The sequence below is a fragment of the Crotalus tigris genome, unplaced genomic scaffold (genome assembly GCF_016545835.1).
Source record: "Crotalus tigris isolate CLP2741 ecotype Arizona unplaced genomic scaffold, ASM1654583v1 scf7180000024340.7048381, whole genome shotgun sequence".
NCBI lineage: Eukaryota > Metazoa > Chordata > Lepidosauria > Squamata > Viperidae > Crotalus > Crotalus tigris.
Genome location: NW_024100510.1, coordinates 4,907,093 through 4,927,193, shown reverse-complemented (window position 1 = coordinate 4,927,193; position 20,101 = coordinate 4,907,093).

Below are 20,101 nucleotides of genomic sequence, written 5' to 3'. Positions count from 1 at the left end.
GGGGGAATTTCGGTGGGCTCTGACCTGCAGTTTTCACTTCCAAAATAACTTGACTTTTCTAAAGTGGTAATTTCATTTTCATGATAATGCTAAACTCAAGCCACGTGTGCTTTAATTTAAAGCAGGGGTTGGACTGGAAGGCTTGCCAGAGCACAGTAGAGCAACATGCTTATTCTACTAGTTTGCTTCAGGCATTCAGCATTTTTGAATGCCTGGGCAGAACTAGAGACTCAAAATCAGCCAAAGAAGGGCAAGGGGTGATTGGAAGAAAAAGGGAGGAAAGGAAGGAACAGAAAGGAAAAGAGAAAAACTATATTCATATTTTGCTGATACCTCATTGAATTATAGATTAATCATGAATAGATGAAGTAGCATTAGCAAGAGGTCTCCCAATTTCCAGCCTGATGCCTTAACCCAGTGTTTCCCAAACTTGACAATTTTAAGGCATGAGGACTTCAACTCCCAGAATTCCACAGCCAGCGTTGCTGGCTGTGGAATTCTGGGAGTTGAAGTCCTCATGCCTTAAAATTGTCAAGTTTGGGAAACACTGCCTTAACCGCTGTGCTAAACTTGCTCACATCTTCCTTCTGCTTGATATCTTTATAATTAGAGGTTTCCCAGATCATCAAAATCCTCTGTGAATGAATTAACATGTTCCTAGAGCCCATTGTCTGGTTAAAAAAAATAATAATAAAAATTTTCCGTGTCCCATAACCCTAACCCTAGGATAAAAAACTGAGTTTCCCTGAAGAGATTGCCATGTTAGTTGAAGAATGGGAAGTGTTGTTAACTTAGTTCACGGATAGTTAGCAACTTCAGTCCAAACTGGAAATTTAAACCTCTTCTTTGGGGAGGAGAAAGTGGGGGAAAAAATCCCCTTGAGCAGGGGTTCTCAGCCTTGGCTTTGCTGGCTGAGGAATTCTGGGAGTTGAAGTCCAGAAGTCTTAAAGTTGCAAGGTTGAGAACCCCTGCCCTTGAGGGAAGCATATGGGACTGACATCCTCTTTTTCATTCATGCCTTCAGTAAAAATACGGTATTTATCGGAAAGGAAGATAACCCCCTCAAAAGGAAGAACAGAAAAATAAACCAAACCAAAATCCTGTGCAATGCCCAACTCCCACTTTGTCAACAAGCCAAAGAAATATACTTTAGATCTATGATTAGGACTAGAGGATGAATGAGTGATTATTTAGGGAATCTCAACATAAGCATCATTTGCCAAAAGATGCAGAGTGGCAACATCTTTCTATAAAATACCTTTTGATACCTAGATATGAACCAGTGCTTCAGACTCCCCTGTAGGATTGGAGAAGTTCACATATAGGATATATAATTATAAACATATAATTATTATTTATAGATCAATGTTCAAGACTATGATGCCTGATTGAATGTCAGTGCAAAATCATTTTTGTTACATTTCTATAGCTTTAAAAATAAAAGTTATTTAACAATATTACTGTTTCAAATGTATTAACTATGTATCTTTTCAGCAAGAAATAGATTGATTCATCTAATTGTTGGGAATCTGGAGTTAAAAAAAAAGTAATGATTCATATGATGTGACCTCTAAAGAGAGCTAAAAGCTCTCTTCCAGAGAAAAAATATTTTATATATTAATCTTATTCTGAAAAATACAGTGTCCTTTGTAAATGCTCATGTTCCTTTGAGTTATTTATCTGTGGTTTGGCAATTAACAAAAGTACAAAAAGAAATGGATATTGCGCATTTGATGTTACACAGTTGGAAGGAGGTATGTTCTTGGTCAATCAGAAGATGGTCTGAAGGAAGTTATCTTCTTTTTATATTAGAACAAACATCTTCCCATCAGTTATCACATCTAGAGGTGATTTAGAATGGGACTGATAGATTTATACATCCCTTTTTTCCTCTCGCGCTCTCTCTAAATATATACATGTACATACATACACACACACAAATACACACATATATATGGCATGTTATACAATTATACAATCATATATTTATGAATGTATATGTGTATGTATGGCATGGCTATACATGCCATAATTCTGATTATTATATGAAAATTGTAAGTTTTCAAAGGATTTTCTTCCCCCTTCTTTTCACTTTTCCTTAAATCTGGGACTGCTGACAATTCTTAAAGGGTGTATTCATGATCCAACTACTCTTTATACAGTTCAGAGGCCAATAGGGCAAAGACTTGTACTTCTATTTTCATGTGGGATACTTTTCTAGATGCCTACTACCAGGACTTGCTCCAAATTTAAGCAGCTTGATAAGTTCAACATAGCATATGGGTTCCTTATGTCACTGGGTAAGTAAATATCACTACCTCCAATTTCAAAGTGATTGGGAGCAGGCCTTTCAGCAGCAGAACAGCAGTGGCAGGAGCATTAACAAAGTGATGTTGTAGCAGCAATTTTGTTAAACATTTCTAGGAAATTGATATTCTGTAGGCCATTGCTTGCCAATAACTACAGCAGCTGCTACCTATGGAGTATGAAGACAAATGAGTGATTGGCAAAACCAAGGTTTATGGACTTTTGCAGATATCCTCAAAAGTTTGGCCAAATTTTCAACCCACAGAATTGCTGCTGGTCCAGGGTTAGTTGCCTTTAGAGCTGATGGTCCCCATGTAATGTGCATTAGCAATGGATGCAAAAGTTACTTCTTCTATGGGCCTTTATAAAAGTTCACCAGGAATGTATAAACTGCCATGTTTCTAGGCTTCCATGCACTGAACAACATTTTCCACCTCCATCTCATTAGCTGTGTCTTACTAGTAGGCTTTTGTGTGTCTACATGTAGTCCTTTCACATACATGTGAGAAACATTAGCAGCTTTAATTCTTACTTCCTCACTCCTTGGCTACAGCGTTGTTTCCACCCAACCTGGCTGGTTATTGCTTTAACCTTCTATTAAGCATCCCAATTCCAAGTCTTTCTGCAAAGCTCCACTTACTGGTACTCAGCCATTTCCAGCAAGAAATAACAATTTTGTGCCAGCTTAAAGAATGCAGCAATAAATTTTCTGTTTCTGCGATGATGGCCCCTGTCTGAGGCTCCCAATGGGATTTATATGAGGCACTCAATTTGGCACATAATGGGACCTTCAAATCCATTCACTTAATCAAACACACACACACACACGTTGCACAATTGTGTCTCAATTACTTGAATTATTGTGATCTTAAAAATAATATGGGTTTCAGTCCAATTTTTAAAAAATAATTTTATTTTCAGTTAAATACCCGAGTCATATACAAATGGTTAGAATAGCATAAATTAATCATAATTTAAAATCACAAATTTATTTCAAACCAGTTAAAAATAATTAGCTCATTCAAGGGAACAAGGATCCATTTGTCATTAGTCTAGCTCAAATCTGATCAGGCAGGCCTCTATTTTATTCAGGGTGCTTTTACTTGCCTGGGGATGATCATCCAGGCCCACTACTCATTTTGGTCAGACTGAAAGCTCTCAACCATAAACTGTCTTATAGTTTTCTGCAGTTCGACTTCCATGACTTTCCCTTCTGTAAAATCCTAACAGGTCAGCAAATGACCATCTATTTTTGTTATACTACAGCAGTTTCTCTACTGGTCCCTTGAAAGTCACTCAAAGGCAAAAGCAAACCAGATGAGAATCTTATGAGAATAAGGTGGAAGGGAAAAGTAAGTGAGGCAGCCAATAATTATTGCAGCTCTTCAGAAAGTGATTCCTGATGTTTGATTTGAAAGAAATCAAGTTGTTCTTTTTTAGCAGCAACACTATCATAAATGAACCACCTATTAGAGGTGGGACAGTGTGGTAGCAGCTTGGTTTTTATATTAATTACACTTGCCTAAAGTTTCTGAATGGTTAAATAATAAAGTTCCAAATCTACAATCAAAATTCACAATCAGTAGCAGTTGAGTTGTGGTTGAATTTAGAAGGTATTATAAATCCAGACCCTCATAAGGGATACCATTGGAAGAAGAACACCTGTTTAGAAGCCCCTGTCCCCATACCTAATGGTGGGGGAGGACTCTTAGAGTATACTTTAAGGCCAGCCTTGGCTGGGCAAGTTCTGTCTGGAGTGAGTGGTCTCACAAATAACCAGGTCCCAAAAGATTATAACCAGCAACTTAACTTGCACCTGGAAACAGATTCTCAGGTATTGGTATTACATGGATATAGCATGTGATTCCTTATCTGTTGTTTGATCATGGGGTAGGGATGGGGTAATGCCTACATTTGGCCACCTAATGAGAAGGAAGGACTCACTGGAGAAGGGCCTAATGCTGGGAAAGATTGAGGGCAATAGAAGAAGGGGACGACAGAGAATGAGATGGCTGGATGGAGTCACTGAAGCAATAGAACTTAAATGGACTCCAGAAGATGGTAGAGGACAGGAAGACCTGGAGGAACGTTGTTCATGGGGTCGCGATGGGTCGAACACGACTTCGCAATTAACAACAACAACAAATGCCTACAGAAAAACTGGCCCAGGGATAAATTTTAAGCTATCATAGGAATGGAAAGAACAATTACTTTTATTACCCTTTCCCACATTTGTTTAACTTCAGGATGATGTGTTTAGTAAATGCATGGGGGAAGGGATGTTTCAGCTTTATGGCATTCTTTGTTTATGTTCTGGGTACAAGAAAAAAAGAGGACTGGTTGTTGTCCTTAGCTACAGGAATAGAAACTAAGCTCAATGTACCAGCACAAATCAATCTAGTCTCAAATGCACCCTGAAGGATTTCAGTACTTTGAAATGTGTTGCATATTCCTAGCATGGACACTCAGATTTTAGAATAACAGTGATACTAAGTAAACTATAGAATAGAATAGAATAGAATAGAATAGGGCCTTCTAATAATAATAATAATAATAATAATAATAATAATAATAATAATAATAATAATAATAAAGTTGGAAAGGACCTTGGAGGTCTTCTAGTCCAGCCCCTGCTCAAGCAGAAGAACCTATACCATCTCAGACAGGTGAATGTCTAGTCTCTTCTTTAAAATCTCCAGTGATGGAGCACCCACGATTTCTGGGGGCAAGCTATTCCACTGGTTGATTGTCCTCACTGGCAGGACTCATTTTTAAAACTCATTTTGTTGGATAGGGCCCTTATTCAAGTTTGTCAAGATCTTTTTGGATCCTGAGCTTGTCTTCTGGGGTGTTGGCTACTCCTGCCAGGTTAGTGTCATCTGCAGATTTGATGGGTTCCCCCTTCAGTTCCTTCATCTAAGTCATTGATGAAGATGTCGAAGAATACTGAGCCTAACACGGAACCTTGTGGTACCCACTGTATACTTCTCTCCATGTGGATGTAGTGCCATTGAGGACTACTCGTTGAGTATGGTTTGTCAGCCAGCTACAGATCCATCTGGTGGTGATGTTGTTATTCTACCTTTTCCTAGCTTACCAAGGAGTAGGTTATGATCTACTTTTTCAAATGCCTTACTGAAATCTAAGTATACTACGTCTACTAGTTTAGACGCTGGTCTACTAGTTTAGTCACTTTTTCGAAGAATGAGATAAGATTGGTTTGGCATGATCTGTTTTTAACAAACCTGTGTTGGCTACTAGTTATGACTTTGTTTTCTTCTAGTTGTTTGCAGATCTGCTTTTTATTATCTTTTCTAGGATCTTCCCAGGTATTGATGTTAAACTGATTGGTCTGTAGTTTCCTGGGTCCATTTTTTTCTTCCTTTCTTGAAGATGGGAACCACATCAGTCCTTTTCCAAACCTCATGTACTTCCCCAATGGTCCATGATTTATGAAAGATGTGGTGCAATGGTTCTGAGATTACATCTGCCAGTTCTTTCAGAACTCTGGGATGTAATTTGTCAGGTCCCAGTGATTTACATTCATCAAGGTTGGATAGGTGTTCCCTTACCATTTTCTTGCTTATTTTAATTTTTGTTTCTAGTATGTCTTTTGCAGTGGTTTTTTTGGTATGTTGAGCTATAGTTTCTTTTTGTGTGAAGACTGATGCAAAGTATGAGTTAAGCAGCTCTGCTTTTTCTGTTGCCTGTAATTTCCTTGCCATCTTCTCTCTTTAGTGGCCCTACAGTTTCCTTGACTTTTTTCTTGTTGTTAATATGTTGGAAGAAACTTTTTTTTATTGTCCTTGATTTCTGATGCAAGTCTTTGTTCGTTCTGAGCCTTTGCTTTTCTGACTTCATCTTTGCATGTTCTGGCTGTCTGCTGATAATCGGCTTTAGTTATGTGCCCCTCTTTCCATTTTTTGTATTTGTCTTTTTTGTCTTTTAGTTTGTTAGAGAGATCTTTGTGCAGCCATGCTGGTTTCTTCTTGGATTTCTTGTTTTTCTTTCTGAATGGTATTGTGCTGGACAGGACTTTGTGATCGCATTTTTCAGGGTTTCTCACGCTTCTTGGGTTGTTTTTCCCTTTAGGATTTTCATCCAGGGGATCTTTCCTAGGTTCTCTTTGAGTTTGTTAAAATCAGCTCTTTTGAAGTTTAACACATTGGTTGGATTGTTTTCTATTGCTAGTGTTTGCATTATATTAAATTCCAGTATGACATGGTCAATTTCACTCAAGGTTCTGGCAATTTCGATTCCCTCTATCACTACTTCTCTATTTGTAAGAATTAAGTCCAATATAGCTTTACATCTAGTTTCCTCCTCCACCTTTTGAGTTACAAAGTTGTCAGCTAAGTTGGTTAGGAATCTGTTTGATCTCCCACTCACTGCAGAGTTTGTCTCCCAACTGATATCTGGATAGTTGAAGTCTCCCATTACTACTGTGGTATGCTTCCTACATGCATTTGTTAACTGGTTGGCAAAGAGTTCATCTATTTCTTCTGATTGGTTGGGTGGCCTGTAATATACACCGATATGCAGTGTAACACATGTAGATGATAAAGAGAAAATGGTTGATAGTTAATAGTATTCAGTGAGTATCAAAGTTTTTGTGAAATTTTTTTGTTTAAAATAACATAATATAAATCTGCCATGACTTATTAATTTGAACCTTTCTTTATTGGATCAAATACTGGCTCTAGTATACATTCTTCTACTCTCATGATTTAATCTAGATGTTTTTACTGAAACTGCTGTATGTTTTCCTAACATTTTGATCTGACAACATCTATATGTTGTGTAGAGCTTCTAGTCTAAAGGTTCTGCTGGGACACTATTTTAGAAATTTTCAAACAAAAATGTAGATATTTGGTCCTGGAGTAGAGCTGTATGGTTTTTTGTGGGGTCCTTGGTATTCTCTAAGCTTGGTTGTTTACCTGCAGATGTTTTATTACCTGACTAGCTAACATCTTGGATGTTAGAAGGAAGTAGGGTTTGCTCTCATTGTAAAACTTTCTGCTTGAAATCCCATTGATTATGGCAATTGAAACTCAGCCCCTATGCTTAAGGTCCTTTTTCATGAAAGCTGCAGACTTTTCCACATAACCTTATCATGGCAATCCATGTGCTAGTATTATTCAGTTTGGATTGCTGTCATGCATTCTACCTTGAAAACAAATTATTTGGGAACTTCCACTTGTGCAAAACCCAGAGAAAGGGATTCCATTCAATTTATCCAGAAGGACTCACGTTACATCAATTCTTAAAGAATTGCATTGATTTCTTATTTCCTATCAAACCTGTCGAGATGTTTATTATCTATCTATATCAAGGGTGTCAAACTGACAGCCTGTGGGACGAATGAGTCACACACAGGCCACACCCACCCCAGCTCCACAAAGGCAAAAAATGCTGCAATACGTCACAATATGTCATGAGAGCGATATGTTTGATACCCATGATCTATATACTACTAAAGCTCATGTATTGGTTTGTTTCTAACCTTCAATTGGGTGAGCCAGTATGTTAAAGAACATGGGTGTCAAACTCATTGTGTCACATGACATGTTACAACATATCGTGACTTTTTTCACATTGCTGGAGCTGGGATGGGCATGGCCTCTGCATGCAACTGGCCCACAGGCCGGTAGTTTGACACCCCTGTTAAAGAGCAACAATTAGTGAATCAAAGTACAACCCACGCTATACATCTTGTGCACCTCCATGCATCCTCGCACACTCCTCCTGACTCACTACATACCCACACATGCCCTCCCCAATCTGTACATCTCTTGTACATCCCCATGCCCCCTCACATCCTTTTTGATCCATGATGCAATCACATAAACTCTTTATGGACCATACTACACCACATTGCAATGCCATGATTCCTCCTCAACCAATATTGCATCTGAGTGAGAGATTCTATATGGGTTAGGAGGGCATGGCGAGGTGCATGAGAGTCACTGCATGGGTCAGATAGTGTGTGCAGAGGTGCACAAAAGACATTCCATGGGTCAAAGAGGGTCTGTGTGATGTGTGAGAGGGGTTGGGTGGATTGGTGAGGTTCCACAGCAGTGTAGCGCAGATTAGAGAGCTCAGAAGTGTGCATGGGTACAACAGAGATGTGACAAGGATTGGGAGGGTGCACAGGGCTGCACAAGTGTAAAGTAAGGAAATATTTGTCAACCAATGACTCAATGGGTCATTAGTTGTCTAGGTATGTCTAAAACCTGAATAACATGGAGCTTAGATATCCAAAGGAACAACTCCTTAATCATCCAGCATATATACCTCAGTGGCAATACCCCAAATTAGTCTTAATAGCTAATTCATCCTATCAGTGACCTTTCTTTCTTTCTAGTCTAAGTTAACATTTTATTTTCGCTGAAGTATTGTGAATTGTAAATTTCTTTCTGTGATTTTATGAGGGCTATTATGTGGCAATTTTAAGATTGGAGGAAGAAACAAAAAATCTCTGTAGACTGATAAGACTATTCTGATAGCCCAAGCAAAGAATTTACAAACTCTAATAATAAAAATCAAGGAACATGGCAATAAAGATATTGAAATGGTAGACAGCTATATTATAGGAAAAGCAGTCAAGAAATTCAATACTGTTCAATAGTGACTTGATAGCAGATAATCAATCAATTACATGGCAAAATATGCAAATTTCTCTGGATCAAAAGCCCTCTCATTGAATAACCTATTGAGGACCATCAAAACAAAAAAATGAAAAAGGACTTCATTTCATTTACATCAAAATTTGATTAAAATTAGTAATTAGTTTTGTTGTTCTGCAAATCTAATAATTTGTCTCTTTAAAATTACTAGCTCTTAATTGCTTAATTGTTTGAGAGAGTCAGTTTGGTGTAGTAGTTAAGGTACTAGACCAGAGCACAGGACTTTGAATTCTAGTCTTGCCTTTGGTACTCTCAGCCCTGGGAAGCAGGCAATGATAAATCATTGCTGAAAAACCTTGTCAAGAAAACTGCAGGGATTTTTCCATACAGTTGCCAGGAAACAAAATCTGACAAAGTGACGCAAAAAAAAAAAAATGTTTTGGGAGATTTCTATCATAGTAGGTGGCCAGCTAAGCAGTGTTGGACCTGGTTAGTTGTTATCTTGAATAGAAGACTACTAGTATATATACTGGTAGTCTTCTATTCAAGATAACAACTAACCAGGTCCATATATATATGATGCTTCCTGCTGCAATCCAGCTGGGTGCCAGGTCTTACGGACAATCTGCTTATACAATCTCCTATTTTGCCTGTCAGATTTGAGAGTGGCTTGTTCGCTTCCAGAGGCAGCCAATTAAGAATGATTCTTAAAGCTACTTTAGTCTATCACAGCCACATTTCATAAGAGAATGTTAGTTTCTGCATTAGTTTAGCAATCATTTAAAGCCTGATTGCAGCATATTGACAGTCCACTCTTGTGCATGGCTACCCAGAAGCAAGTGTCACTGAGCTGCTTATTGCCCAAGTAAATACAGATAAGATGGGTGCCTTTTGTTACCTCCATAAGCAAGAAAGTTCATTCCGCAGGATTGTAGTATAAATGCCCTACCAGTTGGAGTATTACATGAGCAAACACTTGTTTGAATATGGTTAAAAGAATAGAGAACTTTGAACATAAAGTGGCCCTATAATAAGAGGGATAAGAGATTTAGGTAGTATAGTATGTTTTACAATATATGAAATATAAAAATATTCGGATGATGTAACTTTTATAAACATAAGTGAAATATAAGCTGATCAGAAAGAATGTTATAGATAAGATAGATAAGAAGTACAGTATTTTTATAACACATGAAATATGAAAATATTGGGATGGTGTACTGAAATGGAAAAATTTGGATATTTGGATATTTAAATGACTAGCATTGAGAAAATCATGACTGATAAGAATGGATTGAATATAAAGGGGAAATTAATCTTAATCAAAAACCACGAAAATAGAATGCATGGTGAACTAATGAGATGATTTTTATGAATAATATAAGCTGATTAAAAAAGGTATACATAGATGTTATTATCTGTACAAATATGAAAAAGTCTATATTTAATCATTTATACATTGAAAATATTAAGAATTATATTTGTTTAAGGTTGAAGGAGAATACAGTTGGGAGAAGGGAAGATCAAAGAAATATAATATTAATATACTAATTATGGAATTATCAAAATTAATCATTATTGACTGTTAATTAATTATTATTGGGTTTTTTTTCTAATATATAAACCAAGACAACATGCTGTACACCAGGCACTGTAGATTGTTATTGTAAAAAACCAATAAAATATTAAAAAAAGGATTGTGGTATAAATGCATACAGCTGCTAAAGCAGACTTGCCTTTGGCCTGCCTGAAAAAAGTTATTATGCAAAGGAGCAATATATCATGATGGTTATCAAATAACACCATAATTTCTCTATTGATATATTTGGAAGACTTTATATGCTTAAATTGTATGTTTGGACTAAAATACTCTCTCTGCAGAACATGGCCTCTTTAGAAATTGACATTGCCACTAGCATTACTGGATATTTGATGTTCTTGAGAGCCGATCACATTTCTCAGCAACAGCTTCTTGAGCAAACAGTAAGGGATGTCATAAAAATATCTTACTCTAAAAAGCTATGAAGAATGAGTCCAGGAAATGGAGTGAGTTCCAATTCTTTGCTCTGCAGAAGTTCTGCCCAGATACTTTTCATGTTGGATGCATTCAAACCAGGATTATATCTTTTGAAATTAATTAATTCTGGCTTCCTATAAATCATTTAAAGACAGGCAAGAGAATTATATTTGGCTTCTCATTGTTCAGGCTAAATACTTTTCTTAACAGAATGTCAACTAAAACATTTTTAGGCTTATCACGGCAATCAGTAGACACATGCCCCAACTGCATTTCCCTCCCTTTTTTGGAAGGACAGTTCCATAGATTGTGGTTCAAACATAACAGAATACAATCTCGTTCAAAGCTGAAAGGCAACAGTGGTGAGCCTGTATGTCAGCTGGAACTCTATATGCATAGCGTTGTCACAAAATCAGTCATTTGCCACTTAGCTCCTGAGGTAGATAAGGGGATCAGGTCTACATGCAGGCCCTTACTTAGCTCCTCAGCCTGAACATCTATCTGTTCAGACTATACACTCGTTGCCCTGGTAGCTAGAATGGGAAAGAAACTTTGCACAACCCTCCCTTTATATATATAGTTCTTCATTCAGTGAAGGATTTCAGCAAAAGCTCTATATTTGGTCACAATCAGGGCTTTTATTTGTCACAGAACGCCCAGAACAGAGTTCCGGCACCTTTTTTGGATGGAACCTTATAGGGTAGGCAAGGCGGGTTGTATAACATGTGTGAGTTCTGGCACCTTTTCTTTTTAATTACAAAAAAAGCACTGGTCACAATTAACAAGACAATTAACTGACAGAATTTATCAATGGAAAGATTACTCAAAACAAGTTGCCATGTTCATGCATAAAACTTTGTGTGTCATATATAGTCAATCCTCATTATTCAGATTCCATATTTGTGAATTTGTCTACACACCAAAATTATTTGTGGCTTCTGTCTACACTATATGCTCACAGTATCTTTATAGAACATAACTACTGCAAATAATGAGAATCAATTGTACTTGTTGCCTCTTAAAATGTTTTCCAAAAAATTAAAATAAATCCAAAAAAATAACATATAAAGTTGCCACAAAAGATCCTTGATCTTGAATCAGGGGCCTTCTAATTTGCCTGAGGAAGGGACAGTTTGTTTATCTGTTACAATGAATGCTGATCCGTTATCAACAGGCTGAATAAATAAGGCAGTCATTTCTATAAAGAGTAAAATTATATTTTCAGAAAAATGTAGGTAAGTCAATGTATGGATTTAATCAAAGCAGCACAAAATTGGGATCCTTCTTCATTTTTTCTTGATTCATGCTCTGCCAATCTTGTTCACTTTGATCACCAAATTCCTTTTCACTGCAATTTTGAGGTAATTGGGAAAAGACTCGTAAAATGGATTGGAACATTTTTACTTGAGCTTTCATAGCACAATTTTCTTAAGAATTCAGTGTTCTGTGACCAAACAGATTTACAGCATTTCAACCAATACCGAATCGGAAACCAAACTAACCTGTCACTAAAAAGTAACATGTTGACTCACATTGACATACATGCCAAACCTTATAATAGACTTGGAAAGAACTCTAAAATCAAGATGCTTTGCATCTGCTTCCTATTGGGCACTGGAAGATATGATCATTTAGCTCTACTGTATTTTAAGTTAACAAAAGGAGTTCCCGAGAGAAAAAGGGTAAGTCTTTTTGAAAAAGCACTAAAAACTTTATTACCAGCCTCTAGAGAGTCACTTGGCTAAATATGTGTCACAGTTAAAATTATCCTTATGCTTATCTGCATGTAATAAATGTACTGACTTTGTTTTAATTATTTATGGAAAGTATTAAAAGAAAATCTTTATTACAAAGCTTGATATCAAAAATCCCCATACAGTGTTAGTATACTGCTCAAAAAAATAAAGGGAACACAAACGTATAGGATCCTATACGTTTGTGTCCCCTTTATTTTTGTGAGCAGTATATATTGTCCTTCTAGAAACAGCAAACTCATCACTGCTTTCTGGGGGCAGGAGGGGGTGTGTGTCAAATTCTGCTTTGCTTCCTTGCTTGCACAAGGCATTTTGCAGGATTTACAGCATGGTACATGTATATGCACTATGATGTATTTAGGTAGGCATGCACTTTGTAGAAGTGGCTTGTGCTAAGACACAATGGGCCACATTTCTCCACTCTCACTCTTCCTGAACTTTGTGCATGTGCCCATTATGTGTGTAAGAAAGGAAGAAGGAATACATGTTGAATGTGTTGGAGGTGGTGGCGAGGAGATCTTTTGTGGCCTATTTGGTAACACAGATCTTCTAATGCAGTGATTCTCAACCTTTCTAATGCCGTGACCCCATAATACAGTTCCCCATGTTGTGGTGACCCCCAAGTGGGTGTGGCCACCAATAAGAGGGAGTAGGACAGCTAGGGAAAAGGGAAAAAAATGGCAGACAGCATGGTTTGGCGACCCCCGTGAAATGGTCATTCGACCCCAAATGGGGTCTCGACCCACAGGTTGAGAACCACTGTTCTAATGAAATAGATGTCTTGTGCATGTCTATTACCTAGGACTTATAAAATAGAAGTATGATATAATTCAATTTCAAATTCTTTCTGAGGAGGATTTATTTTGTGCTTTGTGAAAGCAACATATTTGCTTGTCAAATAGACTCAGGGCTTTGTACATGTTCACAAGAAAGAGGTGGTCTTTGCCACATAAACACGGGGTCTGTGAGTCACCTAGAAAAACTTCACTTTTTAAAAAAACTAAGAAATACCTTATGGGTAAACTGTGTACTCCCAACAGCTTCAGATTAAAATTTGTAACTTTTAGAAAAAAGAGAAATCCAAGTAAAAGAAAGTAGATGTTTTGAGTTCCATAAAAACCTGTAGAAATACAAATTCTAGTCAAGAGTTGTGTGAGATTTTTATTTTTATTTTCTTAGTATAATGCTAAATCAACGAGTTGTTTATGTTGTTATCAGCCTTTACCCGTGCTTCAGACAGGGCATAAAGAGATTATTTGTACTTACCATCTTTTTCTCATCTCTTATAAGTTGAAATCCCTGAAACATTTTTTTTCATGATTCAGTTATAGAAATTCCTATTCGGAAATCACCACCAACTTGTCTTCTTGAAGCATTACATACTCTTTTGCATTTTATTATTTAAATAAATCTGTACCTTTCTCTTTCAACATTGAATGCTTATATTTCAGATATTTAAATTAAACAAGTTTGGTTTTGTTTATCACCTCTGAGATTGGTTTAATTCCCACCTGATGAGTGGATGAGAAGGCTAAAATCTCTGGCCAAATGCCTCTATGCTGCATGGCCAGAAAATGAAAATTAACACTATTGAGATTCTGTTAATTGTACTTCTTTTCTTTTAATCATCAGAAAGAGAGCAAAAGTTCTTAGAACACAGTGTCTATCACCAACTGCATTTCAAGGGTGGATACTAGGTGAGGCACCTCCTGAAAGACAGGAAATGGCAGCAGGAATGCCCAAAGCAAAAGGTGGGGCCAGGGCACAAAGGACCAGAGGAGGCTCTTTATGAGAGGAAGTATGAGCTCTCCAGCCCTCTGCTAATAGGTTATGCTGCATATCTGCAATGGGTAAAAGGAATAACATTGAGGAATAGAAAGAAGAGTCTCTACTAAGACAATGATCAGATAAAAGAAATCTGAGTCCAGGCCAGAACTGCAATCTAAGCAAGCATCTCAGACAAGACCCATCCAAGTTTTCAAGAGATAAAAGGGAGGGAGAAGGAAAGCAAATTCAGACTTGCAAGATGCTGTTACTGTAACCATATAATAAAAGTAGCATTAGCATTCATTCAGGTTTCCTAGCATAGTCAACCTAAAAAAAAACCCACTAATAACCCTTGAAATTTTGGATACTATTTTTATTATACCAGTTTTCTTATGTCCTTTCTTTCTATGACATAACCATTTCCATTCTTCTCTTTTCTCAGGATCAAGTTATATATTAATGCAACATGAGTAATAAATTATATTTTAGGGAAGCATGATAAAACAATTTGTAGTAAATAAAATATGCATGTGTGTATTTGTTCCTATTATGCATTTGTGATCAAATAAAATATGCTTTTGGGCAGTAAATGTTGGGGAAATGGTGTAAGAAATGCTTTTGAACTTTTACTAGTGTAGCCAGTTACCAGTTGCCCTTTAAGGCAGCCCTTCTTTTTTCAGGAAGTTTGAAAAAGGTTCTTGAAAAACAAGGAGCTACTTCAATGAGTAACTGCCAAGGCTGCTTTAAGGTGGTTGTAGCATGTAGAGCTGCACTGAGCTGCAGCAAAGGGGGAATCCTCAGTGGAGTGGTAGGCTAAATGGGCTATGAGAAGCAGTCTGGTAGTGTGAAACTGAAGAAGTCATGCTCCCTGCTTCTGGCACACTCTCCCTTATACAGCATCCCATGTTCTCCTCAAGCTGATAGGGTTTTTGGGAGAATTGGTTCACCATAGGCTTATTAGCCAACAGTTAGATCGCACTGAAGGAATTTAGGGAGGCCAGATCCACTCACAGACCACCAAGAGCTCTGTGAGTGAATTTACATGGTCGTTCTCCTAAATAGGATTTTATAGCATGGTGATTAGTTTGTGCAGATCATTTTATGTGCTTGTTTCATCATATTTATTTAGCCAAAATGTGATTCTGGGGGGCACACAGTGAAGTCCTTCCAAATAATTTTCAACATGTGGTGCTCTCTGAGCTTGGTTGTTTTCTTGCTGATGTTTCATTACCCAACATGATATCATAATCAGGGCTAGAAGGGAGATTCCATTTTCAACGTGGACATGGCCACAATGTGCTTATTCTGATCACTTTGAATTTAGGGGGAAAAAAGCCTATGTGGACCCCTAATTTGGAATGGGAGCAGGCATAATCCTCTCCCCCACTTCAGAATCTCCAGGTTAAGCAAACTTGTAAAAAGATTATTCTTTCATACACTTTGATCCTCAGTGTTGGTCTGTTAACCTATGCTGTAGCTGGAATAACAATTGCTGTGCAATTAATAACCAGTATTGCAATTAATAACCAGTATATCAATTGATATTCAAATATCAGTTGATAATCAGAGATAACTTGGATAATCTTTGAATAACTCTGAATACCCTTTGTTTTTAATGATTCCTAACAAAGTAAGACCAGTAATATCAGAGGTTGCATTACTTCATTTTCTCCAAAGATCTGTCCAGAAGCACAATTGGTTCTGTCCAGTGCTGCTAAGCTAGCTGGTAATAGTGGTTTTTTCCTCATCTCACCAATGACATGAGCATCAGGCATGAGCATTAGCAGATATATCTGACTTTAAAAATATGGTGACCCCTTGCACCTGGTTCTTCTACAGATCCTTGTACACTGAGTTAGCAGGGAACTGTAAACACACCCTGCTTATAAGGCCCTGTAGACCTTAGCACTCTAAGTATAAACATTTTTAGAGGTGTCTCCACCCTCAGGAATAGAGAATGGCTTTATGTGCATGCTCCCCCCCCCACACACACACATACACTACATGTGTAGACTGGGGTACTTGCACAGAACATAAAAAGAGATTCAAATCTGAGATCAGGATTGAACCATTCTAAAAAATAGATCTCAACAAAGCTGTTACTTTATGCCACTTTCCTTCACCATTTTGTTATCTGAAGTCTGGCTTTTATCAACAGCTGCCCCTGCTTTAAAAAAGCTTTGACAAACCATCTTGGTACATTAAATACAAGGGTGTTATGCCCTAAGCTTTTTTGTTATAAAGTGGTGTGCATTTAATCAACAGAATTCCAATGCACTTTCACGACTCTGAGCAAGTGCTCATGTCTAATTATCTTCAGGACTGATAAGAAAATTGTTGATATTTAAGCCAGGACTTGCTTTTTATTCTGGCTGCTATTTTAATGTTACTTTAAAATCATGAACTACAGTAACAGAATGATTACATCAACATGTACTGTAACTCCCTTGGGAGGTAGAGTCGGAGAACTTGAGTTACTTATCTTTGCATAGTTTTGGCTTATAAAACACATTTTAATATAATCTGCCTTTGATACCGGAGTATGAAGTGCAGTATCATGCTACACCTTTCACTCCTCATGTAAATTTATTATGATGGATTTACTGCTTTTTGCTCTTTCGGGTATAACCTTTTAGCCAGGGTTTCATATTTAGATTCTTATTGTGTTTTAAAAGCAGGAATTACTCAAGGAAAGAAAAATGTGGGGCAATATCTGTAATTCTGCTTTTAAACCATTGTCCTTTGGATAGAAGCAGGAGACTTTGAGAATAAGAAACAAGAGGTGATGCTTCCAATCCCCATCTCCTTAAGACAGCTCTTTTGGTACATGCAGGAGAGGAAGTGCAACTGAACTGATGGGAATTGCTTTCAAATAAACATGATAAAGGGACACTATTAGCAAATTCTAATCTTTCTGCATTCTTCTTTTTAGGGTAGCAAAGTGTGGCCAATTGGAATCTTTAGAGAACAGATTTGAATTACTTCCATAGTGTTTATCTTTTCTAGCATAAAAGGAAGGAAGACAGACATGGCCTGAAATTAGCCAGGCCAGCAAAGTTCCTAAGCACTGGTTAGATGTTTAGAATATTTCAGCTTGCTTTCAATTGGGTTTCTCATAAAGAGCATTGGAAAACTTTAATTGATCCAAAATGAGGCATTTTTGACTGCTAACTGTTGAAAGATACTGAAACCATATATTGCCAATTCAAAATCATCTACATTGATAACCAACTGCTTTCTTGATTCAGTTCTAGAAGTTACTCTTGAACTTTGTTTTAAGTAATATAGGGTCAGGTTATTTGATGATCATGGGCTTTGAGGGTACAGCTAGGCTGGATAGCCCTTTCTGGGACACATAATGGCCTTCTTATGAGATACAGGATCAAGACCTTCTTCTGCCTTGAACATGAATTGTGGATGAGATTTTGGAATAGTGTGGATAGGAATTAAGACTTGAACCTTTAATTTGATTTTTTTTCTAATGGTTCGTAATAGGTTTTGAAATATTGTATTTGTTTTTTATGTTTCTCATGTATTTATTTTTCTTTTTTAACATTTGGTGCTGTTTAGTGAAAAGCAATTTATAAGAACTTATTTAAAAATGATTTTTCTACAGTTTTTTTCAAAAGAAAAGTTGTGACTAAGAACATGTGGATGAAATTCTCACAGTGAAAGGTGAAGTTATTTCAGTTATTTGGTTCTCAATAGCCACATCCAGAGAAACCAAAATGGCATCAAATAGATGATCATCACACAAATGCAGCAATTACATATGTAGTTCAAAACACCTAACCCAGATATATACATCATAGTGTTGTATGTGATTCCATCATTTCACATCTGTCATCATTTGCACACCTGTGGACACCCTGGTTCCAAGATAACCAAGATGTCTGTCCTATTTTTCATCATGCAGCAGATTATACCATTTCTGATTTTTCATGCTTCAATTAAATTTGAAGAGAAGCCATCCAATTCCCCCACTTGCCTTTTTCATAACACAAACCAGGCAGCCAAGGAGGATTCAGGGTGACAGAAATTATACATAAAAGCCTATTCACTATTTCTAACAATCTAACACAATCCAGAACACAATTAGCCTTCTTGAGAATAAACAAGAAAACAAATGCTTCCTTCTCTGAGGAAAAAAAGCAAGGCCCAGTTCAGACTGCATTGAATACAAACTAAAATCTCTTGCTTAGGAAACCTGTAACTGGACTTTGTTTCAAATCCTAGCTGAGCTCTTGAGCAGTGATCTCAAATGTCACCACTCACTGGTAGTGAGATATTTTTGTGTGCTTTTGTGTTTGTGTGTGCAAAGAGTTCTACTTACACTCTTGCTCTTTATTATGGAGCCTGATGCTGGTTCAAATTACTTTTCCTCATCATTTCCTTCACCCCAAAAAAATCCCTTATGAATTAATGGGATCTCCTACCATACCAAAGATTTCTGTCAGGGCTTTATGGTGCTTCAGATTTGATCTGCAAAGATTTGATGTATATACAAATGTACTGTGAAGTCCTATCTTTAATTGCCATGCAACCCCAAGTATAGTCACAGCTGCTTCAAGGCATTACAGACAGGTGCTAAGTTCACACTCCTGGGTGCTCTTAATCACTGTTTGGAGATTAGGGTTGGTGTTGGTGAGTTTAATTGGGTGCATAGTTCTTGAGGAGTGGACTTGGCAGAAAAAGATTAGTGGAGGCGGGATTTTTTTTTTTTTTTTGCCCTTTATTGAATTCAATGTTTCTCATTTGTAACTCCTAAAAAAATCATCCTAAAGTCCATCCAGTTTTGGTAGCAGATTCTGAGCAATTTAGGATTTAGCATGTGTATACCCTTCTCCCAGTGATGGGATTCAAATATTTGAACAACCATTTCTCTGTGTGGATGCTGCTTCCAGAAGTCTGTTCTGGGCCTGGGGAACAAAAAATTAGCTACTGGTTCTGCTGAACTGGTGCGAACCAGCTGAATCCCACCACTGTCTTCCCCTCTACCCTTCCTCATGAAGTTGGCACCATCCAGTTTAGCTCACTCCATGACAGGGATGGTACAGGTGGTCTTGCAAAATGTGTGTGTTAAAGCTGCTATTTTATAATAGCATCCCCCAACTTAGTGTCTTCTGGCTATACTGAGACTGCCTGCAGGAAGCTTATGCTTGTAAACAGCATATCTACATTTAGCAAGAAATATATAGAAAGAATTTCTGTCATACCCTCTGACTCACCTATTGGATTCTGCCACATATGCAGTTGACATACATGGCTGACCTTTTCAACAAAAACCAATTAATCTGAATAACCTCTTTCTATATTAATTGTTTAAATTACACTAGTTTACACTGGATAAGATAATACTCTTCTGGAAGGAATAAAAAGATATGGATGTATAAGGAATAGAAATAATAATAGTAATAATAAAAATATGTGATAAAAGAAAGCAATTTAGTACTAATGTTTATAGGTGCCTTGGGTGCAATCCCAAAACATCTGGAGCAACGCTTGAACACCATCAGCATTGACAAAATCCCACCATCAGTCAATTGCAAAAAGCAGTTTTACTCAGAATATCCTGTGACAATATCTTTAACATATCAACATCTGCCTATTCCAGGTCCTTGGGAAGAAGA